The sequence below is a fragment of the Pinus tabuliformis genome, chromosome 4_1 (assembly GCF_031772625.1).
Source record: "Pinus tabuliformis cultivar Carrire ecotype Pingquan chromosome 4_1, CPIR1, whole genome shotgun sequence".
Classification (NCBI taxonomy): Eukaryota; Viridiplantae; Streptophyta; class Pinopsida; order Pinales; family Pinaceae; genus Pinus; species Pinus tabuliformis.
Genome location: NC_142303.1, coordinates 26,394,468 through 26,404,043, shown reverse-complemented (window position 1 = coordinate 26,404,043; position 9,576 = coordinate 26,394,468).

Sequence of the window (9,576 nt, the reverse complement as noted above, 5' to 3'; positions counted from 1 at the left end):
ACCCTTGCGTGCTGTCGGAGTTTAGACTGTTCCCCCAGGTGTACTTGTGGCCGTTGGTAACCTTAGTGACCATAATCTCTAGGATTCTACCCAAGGTGACGGTGGAGGGAAGGTCCCACTGTACCTGGAGCAGACGTCGGCTATACTCACTTGGATTTTCTGGGGGGTTCGCTTCACTTCGAGACGGTTAAAGTGGAGGAACTTGGTCCAGTCTATTCATTAAGCAGGTTGTCGGTGTAACTGTTCCACCCGCCATTTCTGTACTGAATCCTGCGAGGTTGGACCTAATCACCAACTAGCGCTTTTGGTCCGGAAGATACTGTTTGTGTTTGGTTTGACGCTCTACATTTTTAGGCGTGTGCTTCAAATTTGTTTGTTTCTTTAGAAGACTTTAGGTGGTTTGATTTGAAATTTTTACTTTGTTTTCGTGTGTTGTAGTTAAAAATCATTAATTGTGGCGGAATTACCGAGACGGTCCCGTCGACTTGGGGGCAAGTCTCCTGAGATTGTCACCGGAATAGATTTGTTAAGAAAACTCCGTCAATCGCGGGGTGAATCTCCTGAAGACATTCCGGGTCAATACGAAGGGTTAAAGGTCCTTGTAACTCCTCCTAGTGACAGTAGAGTAGGTTCACCTGAAGAAGGAGAATCTTCCTTGGTAGTCCATCCAGATTACCAAAGTTTAGAAACAGGTTACAATCCTGAAACTGTTACAGTTTCCGAGCTTGCTGGTAGTTTTTCATCTGCCAGTGAAACAGGCGAAGAACCTGAAATTTCCGAACCTGTTACTCCAACTCCTAGTGTTCCGGATTCACCAAGAATAGAAAGAATTATCACCGAAAATCTTCCTGTTGGTTTAATTGCTATAGAAGAACTTGTTCCAGAGGAAGAAATAGGCGTCTTTAATCCTGAAGATCAAATTACCCTTGATCTAAGGGAGCGTGAATCCATCTTTTACAGTCCTCCTAGAAGTGAATCTTGGTACCTTGCGTTAACCAATTTTTTAGACAACTCAGTAGGTTTTTCTACACCTCGTACTCCTTTTCCACCTAGAGGAATTCATACTCCTGTAAATATGTCTGGTCAGTCATCTGTGTTTACACAAAGTCCTGAATCCTTTTTACATGGCGGTCCTTCTGTTCCTACTGGGTATCAATCTCTTTCTGGTACCTTTGCGGGAGCATCTCCTCAACCCATTGATCATGGGTTATTAGTTGGAAATAGTGGTAATGTACCATTGAGTATAGGTGACATTTACATGATGTCAGGTTCAGTTCCCGTTACCCAACCTCAAGGTGGCCAATTACCGCCTGGGGGGCAACCTTCATTAATGCCTGGGGGGCAACCTCAAGGTACTTCATTCGTGTCTGGGGGCCAACCTCAAGGTCAGTACGCTCCTATGGGGCAATACATGCCTCAAGGTCAACCCCAGCCTCAATATGTACCCCAAAGTCAACCTCAGTATCAATATCAACCTCAAGGATGGCAACCTCAAGGATGGCAACCCCAAGGGTATCAACCCCAAGGGTATCAACCTCAAGGATACCAACCTCAAGGTCAAGGTCAACCCCAGTACCCGTATTTACCTCAAGGTTATCAACCTGCGGGTCAATACTCTGGTCAAAGTTATCAACCACCTCAAGGGCAATCATATGGGACTGCACCTTACAATTATCAACCCTATCCTCAATCCGGCTATGGATCTCAGTATCCTCAACCTGTTATGGGTCAATACCCTGGAATGTTAGTGTGGGATCCGTCACAGGGTCAACAGATGTCGCAACCAAGTATACAGTCGGTACCTCAAGCAGGACAACCTGTAGTTCCTGGTCCACCCCAGCAACCGCAACCTGTCCAGTCAAGTGTTCAGACCCCTGTAACTTCGGTAGTTACTCAGCCGCCAGTTGCACCTGGTACTCCACCTCAAACGGCTGTAGCAACTACCGCCACATCTACCATACTTACTTCTGGAGTATCGGCAGCTCCGGTTTCTACTGTCCCTGTAACCACTCCTCAGACATTTGTACCGTTGTCTGGATCTACGATTCAAACCACAGTCCAGATGCCTGTAGGCCAACCTGGTACAAGTACGGTTGTTACTACTCAACCTCAATTTGTTCAACCTCCGTACCAGGGACAGTATCAACCTGGGCAAGCTGCCCAACAACCGGTTTACCAGTATCAACCGTATCCTGGGTACACTTATCAACAACCTCAGCAACCCCAGTACGGTCCGGTTAATCCTGGTTTTCCAGGAGGATATAATATCCCAAATGCGACTCCTGTTCCTAGTTATCCTGGATATCCTCCTCCTGGGGCTGGTATTGTGACCCAGAGTTTTAGAGATCCTAACCGGCAGTTACCGTTTATTGCAACTTTGGATTTACCCGACTTGACGCGCCTAACGAACGATCCAATTCAATATCTTCAGTTCTGGCCGCCAATGCCAAATAAGTTGCCCAGCGATATACCCAAGTTCGAAGGTAAGTCTGGAGAGGATCCGTCCAATCACGTGATGACTTACCACCTCTGGTGTGCTTCAAATTCCATCTCGGATGATTCGATCCGTTTACGTCTTTTTCAGCGTACGCTCATTGGTCTCGCGGCCAAGTGGTACATTGAGTTACCACGGGCCTCTTTTTACAACTTTAGCCAGTTAGCTACCTCGTTCTTAACTCATTTTCAGTTACCAGTCAGATACGATAACGGTACAGAGTTATTAACTTCACTAAAACAATCGACCTCCACGTATATTTCAGATCACATCCATGAGTGGAGACGTCGAAGAAGACTAGTGAAAGTTTTTATCCCAGACCAAATCTTAGCTGAATGGTTTGTTAAATCATTATTACCAAGAATTACTGAAGATGTAGCTAAGGCCGGAGTAGTTACTGAGGAGCAAGTCATTGCTCAGGCACAATACCTTGACTTAGTTTACACGCAGTCGGGTACATTACACGAGAAGATTCCGGATCTTCCAAAGTCGAACCAAATCGCTGCTGCTCCTTCGGGATCTCATGCCGCTGATGGTATGATTGGTATCGTGACTACAAAGAGCAAGAAGAAGTCTTCCAAGGCTTCAACTACTCCTATTATCACTTTGCCCGATTCCCCGACAGGAGAGTCTTCTCCTGAACTTACCGCCGATATTCACGCTGTAGAGTCATCTACGGCCAAACCAAAAAACGGTGGAAAGAAGAAAGGAAAGAAGAAGGCTAAAGCAGACAAGGCTCCAAAGGAGAAAACTGAAAAGTCGGAAACCAATGACGAAAAGCGCAAACCTCGATATCCTTGTCTCATTTGTGAAGAAGATCATTTTACGAGAGACTGCCCTCATCGGGCCGAGGTGGTGAAAATAGTCAAAGGTTCTCCCACTCCTGCTGTGTTAAAAAATCCATTTCCGGAGCAGGAAAATAAGATGATAGGTTCTTCTTCGAATGCCAGTGAAGAACCCATTTTGATGATGTCTCATGTGAGGATTGCGACTCGATCGCAAGATTATGGTAGTAAGGCTCCTGTTGATGGCAAGGAAGCAGAATCTTCTCACTCTAACCCATCAACCTCAGCTCCTGGTTCCGATCCACTACAGATCGAAAAACCTAACCCAGACTTAGTGATTAAGCCGCCCGCCAAGGGTGTACTTCGAAGGTCTGCTTTCAATCCACATGCGAGGGCAGCCCAGAATTACAACATTGTTGAAGACTTAGCTGTTTCACCTTCAGCAATGTCGGCACTCGAAGTGCTGCAATCATGTCCAGCACAACGAAAATTGCTTTTGTCGGCTATCGGAGCTGTCGATGTTCAGGACCCGAACCTAATGATCTTTGATCTAGAAAATAGTACGCCACGTCTCCCCCATCAAATGGCTTTCCAAATTCCAGTGATAGTCAAAAACAGGCCTATTCATCGGACTGTGATTGATGAGGGAGCTTCTACGTGTATTATGTCGATTCAATGTTGGAGATCGCTTGGTTCTCCTTCGTTGAACCAATCCCCCACCATCCTTAAGGCCTTTGATGGCCGTGGGTTCCGTCCATTTGGTATTCTACAAGAATTGCCTATAGGGGTTGAAGGTAAAACCGTTAGTCTGGATGTGGAAGTGGTTGATGCCCCTCTAGACTACAACCTTCTTTTGGGTCGAAGTTGGTCATATGCTATGACAGCGGTCGTTTCATCGGTCTTCAGAGTCATTAAGTTTCCACATAACGGTAAGATCGTGACTATTGATCAGCTGACATACTTTTCATCCGACCCAGCCTCTTCAGAGAGTATCCAACATGTTGGTAAGACGACAATCCCTTATAAGGACGTTGGTGTAGGTTTAGTTAAGGATTCCGGTTTACTGGGAACTTTTCCTCTCCCTCCACTCAGCGTAGAACCTTCGTTTGCAACAATTCATATGATCACGTCAGAAAACATTATTTATGATGATCCTTGGTATGTTCCATCTGACTCTGAGATAGACTCATTCGGTGATGTTATGCCGTTGAGTCCGTATGAAATTGCTTATGAAGCTCTTATGTCTTTTACCGACTTTCATTCAACCGAAGTCGACCAAATGAATGTGGTCAGTGAAGAATCCCTTTTCACCTCACCCTTAGAACGGATAGCGTTTCCCGAAGTCGTGTCATCTGACGAACAACTTCGCGAAATCCTAAGTGTAGACAATCTACCATGGGAGGATCTCCATCACAGATCTTCGTTTTTACCTAAGGATGATGCATTTGAAAATGATTTTTCATCTATCTTTACCGCTGAATATGTCAAAGACGCTCAGGATCCAACGAAACATTCTGATTCAGAGTTGAATTTAGGGAATATTTCTCGTACTATTCCCATTGATATTTCAGTGAAGCCCGGAATTGAGGAGAACATTCATATAGGTGCCGCATGTACTGAAGAAGAAATCAAAACTTACAAGGCCCTATTCCAAGAATTCCGCGACGTGTTTGCCTGGTCTTACGAGGAAATGCCAGGAATCGATCCTGCCATTGTTGTTCATGAAATCAAAACCTACCCGGATGCTAAACCCATTCGGCAACGGTTGCGTCAGATTCACCCTCGAAAAGCGGCTGCAATTAAAGCAGAAGTCGAAAAGCTGTTGAAAGCAGGTTTCATTTATCCGATCCCGTTAACGGATTGGGTATCGAATATTGTTCCCGTCAATAAAAAACAAGGAACAATAAGAATCTGTATCGACTATAGGGATATCAATCGAGCTTGTCCAAAAGACAACTATCCTACGCCTTATATCGATCAAATTATTGATGATTGTGCCGGAAGTGAAATGTTTTCCTTCATGGATGGTTTCTCGGGCTATAATCAAATCAATATTCTACCTGCCGACCAACCAAAAACGGCATTCATTTGTCCATGGGGGACATTTGCTTATTGCAAATTACCTTTTGGGCTTAAGAATGCCGGCGCTACTTTTCAACGGGCGATGTCTTATGCATTTCATGACATCAAGCACATTGTGCAACCCTATCTCGATGATTTGCCTGCTCATTCTTTACATCGAGCTGATCACCTTGTCCACCTACGAGCAATCTTTATGAGGTGTAGGCATTATCGAATTCGGTTGAATCCCCACAAGTGTGTTTTCTGTATAGAAACAGGTCGATTGCTGGGATTTGTTGTTTCAAAAGCCGGCATTCGCGTCGATCCCTCGAAAGTCGAGGCTATCATCAAATTGCCTCCTCCTTCGAGTTTGCGCCAACTCCAAAGTTTGCAAGGGAAAGCGAACTTTTTACGCCGATTCATCCCAAACTACGCCGAGGTCACTAAAGGTTTTACACGGTTGTTGAAACAGAACACACAATTCTTTTGGGATGAGATTTTTGATGCACTTAAACACGTGTTGACCCATGCACCGTTATTGCATCCTCCCAACTACAACTAGGACTACTTCTTATACCTCGCAGCTTCGCATTCCACCATTGGAATGGTGTTAGTTCAAGAAGATGAATTCGGAGCGGAGCATGTGATATATTATCTTAGTAGAACCTTGAATCCCACTGAGCTAAAATATTCGCATGTGGAGAAATTGGCCCTGGCAGCCGTTCAAGCTGTCCAGCGTTTCCGTCACTACATTCTTCTCCGCAAGACTACAGTTATTTCGGATTGCAACCCTATGATTTATATTTTGACAAAACAACTGCTAGGGGGCAAGTACTCTAAATGGATTGTCATCCTGCAAGAGTTCGACTTGGAGTTCGAGAAGTCCAAGTCTAAGAAATCCTTAGTCTTTGCGGAATTGATGTGTGATTTCCCGAGTGCTGACACAGAGACTGTGGCAGAGGAGTCCATTGCGGACGAATCTTTGTTTCTTATCAGTACTGTAGATCCGTGGTACGGGGATATAATCATTTATCTCCAAACCCAAACCTTTCGGCCTGAAGCTTCCAAAGCAGAACGTCGAAAAATTCGGTTTCAATCCCAGCCATACAAAATTATTGGAGATACACTTTATCGCCGGGGGGCAGACTTAGTTTTTCGACGTTGTTTAACTCACGAAGAGGCTGAGAAGGTTTTGAATGATTGTCACTCTGGAGCATGTGGCGGTCATATGTCTGGGTATGCCACAGCTCAGAAGGTGTTGCGCGCTGGCTATTTCTGGCCGTCTATGTTTAAGGATTGTATCATTGCAGTCAGGAAGTGCCACAACTGTCAAGTGTTTGATCGCAAGATGCGCGCTCCACCTGCTCCTCTCCACCCTATAATTGCCGTTGGTCCATTCGCCAAATGGGGTATCGACTTTATTACTTGTAACCCTCACTCGGCCGGGGGGCATGCGTATATCATCCTTGCGGTTGATTATTTTACTAAGTGGGCCGAGGCGATGCCTACATTCGACGCAAGCGGCAAAACAGCTGCAGTTTTCGTATTCAATCATATCATAACTAGGTTTGGTGTCCCACAAGCAATCATTACTGACCATGGGAGCCATTTTCGAAACGTCATGATGACTGAGCTTACAAGCCAGCTTGGTTTGCGCCACGATAGCTCTACTCCTTATTATCCGCAAGCCAACGGTTTGGTTGAGTCTATCAACAAAGTTCTAGTTATCATGATCCGACGAACCATTGGTGTTCATCGGTCGAATTGGCACAACATGTTATTTTCAGCGCTATGGGCATACCGAACCTCAGTGAAAAATTCAACAGGGTTCACTCCTTTCCAGCTAGTTTATGGCTTAGAAGCTGTGTTACCCATTGAATGCGAAATCCCATCACTTCAAATGGCTGTCGAATTACTTCCAGCTACTTCCGAAGAGGAGAAACGTTTATTATACTTGGCTAAATTAGATGAGACTCGACGTGACGCTACATTGGCAATCGAGACTCACGCGAAACGAATGAAAGCTCAGTATGATAGAAATGTAACCCCTCGAAGTTTTTCGGAAGGAGACCTAGTACTATTATATGATCAAGCTAACGATAAGCTAGGTGCCGGAAAATTCGTTCCCATGTGGCATGGGCCCTACATTGTAAAGCGAAAGCTAGCAAAAGGGGCTTATGAGCTAGTTGATTTTGATGGGGACTCTTTGGGTAAACCCAGAAATGGACTTTACCTAAAGAGGTATTATGCTTAAAATGATGGGTATGGAGAAATTTTTAGATAGGTTAGATTTTCTTTCTAGCTAGCAAGTGTGTTAGTTTAGTCAGTGTGCTTAGTTTAGAGAGTGTGGTTTTTCGTCGTTATTCTGGCTTATCTTGGTTTTACTCTTGATATTGTAGATGTCGACGCCTCTCCAAACATACATTGGATTTGCTGATGGTGCTTGTCGTAGTACACGGAATATCTCTTCCGCAGCTTGGGTTATCTATTCGCCCTCTGACGAGTTAGTTTCTATGCATGGGGTAAGCCTCGGTCAAACAACGAATAACATTGCAGAATACAGTGCAGTGGTTGAATTATTATCCGAATCTATTTCATTTGGAATTCGACGTTTGATAGTGAGGTTAGATTCTGAACTTGTTGTATTACAGCTTAATAGAGTTTATGCCATTAGAAATCCTGTGTTATTAAGGTTGTTTTTGAGAGTGCGTCTCTTGGAACGTGAATTTGATTACATTGAATATCAACATATTCCAAGGTCCTTAAATACATTAGCAGATGCAATTGCTTCTCGAGTGTTGGACAGACATTTACAATAATCATGCAAGTAAATTTAAAAACATTTCATCATACATGTTAAACAAGATAAGCCGGTAATAGTGATATATATAGATAGAAGTGTGTCAAAAAATATATACATCGTCTTCGATCATAGGTTGAAAACACCTTATGATCGGCAAAATGATAGTACAAAAAGTCAAAAATGTCACATGTGACTACAAAAGTGACTAGTCAATCACTGGTGGTGCTCTCTGTATGACACCACTGCGCGGGCTACCTTACGCAAAAATCTCCTAAACGGTCCAGGGACCGCGACTACGAAACGCTGAAGCCTGATAGGAATGTCGTCCATAGTAGTCTCAGGTATATCTGCCGTGAGACGCTCTAGATCATGCTCCAACTCAGCTAGTACTTCTGCTGCCGCGTCCTGTGGGGCCGGTACCGGTGCAGCTGGATGTAGTCTATCAAAAGGCCGGAGGTTGGCTGGACGCTGTGGACCAACATCTGCATTTTGAAAGTTTTACTGTTAGTTTTGAGACGATATATATGAAAAATAAAAAAATACATAATTAGAAAACTTGTGAAAATAAAAGTACCTCTGTCGTCCCATTGTTCTCCCTGTGGAAGAACCATGTCCGGATCACCTCTAAAATCCATTCCGGCATACGGAAAGTCCTGTATCGAAAAAACCTGGTCCTCTAACCAGTGAAAGTAACTATCTGAGAATCGAACCACTGCCGCACCCTCGTCAGGATGCCGGGCCATCACCGCAACCCATCGTATCAGCTTTGGCTCCCGAGGACCCAAGATATCAACAGTGAGTTGCTGAGGGATCAACATTGAAACTCTCTCCAAGGCAAAGCTCACGACTATAGGCCCATATCCAAAAGTCTTTAGTCGTCCGTTCTTTGCCTTGGTCAGTTGGCTCTTCATATGAGCCGACACAGCTTCACACCAGTTGAAAATGGTGCCTTGGTAACAGTCAATTGCCATCCGCATTTGGGATCCGGAAGCAATGTGTAAAGCGGCCGCGCCGCAAATTCTGGTAACCGTGAACGCTATGACTTTGAGTTCAGGTAGAGTGATGTGTTTTATCTCTATGCCTTTTGAATGGTGAGCCCCACGTGTGCACCAATCCTCGCGGAGACTATCAAGGGGTTGGCCACCCGGCCTAGTCCCCGCAAGATTGAGTTGCTCGCCTCTGTTTGGCAAGCCAGTGAGAAAGTATACATCCGAGGGCTCTATCTCGAGCTGGTGCCCTCCTATGTAAAAGCATTGTTCTTGAACGTTCCATCGCTCAACCAGCCATTCCAAGAATCTTACCTGGCCCCTCATGCCCGGTATGGTCCAATATTTGTATAATCCGCATGCTCTTAGGGCATCCAGGGAAGGTTGATGATTTATTGCAGCTTCATCTTCCTCTACATGCTCTCTTTCTCTCCAGTCTAACATGAT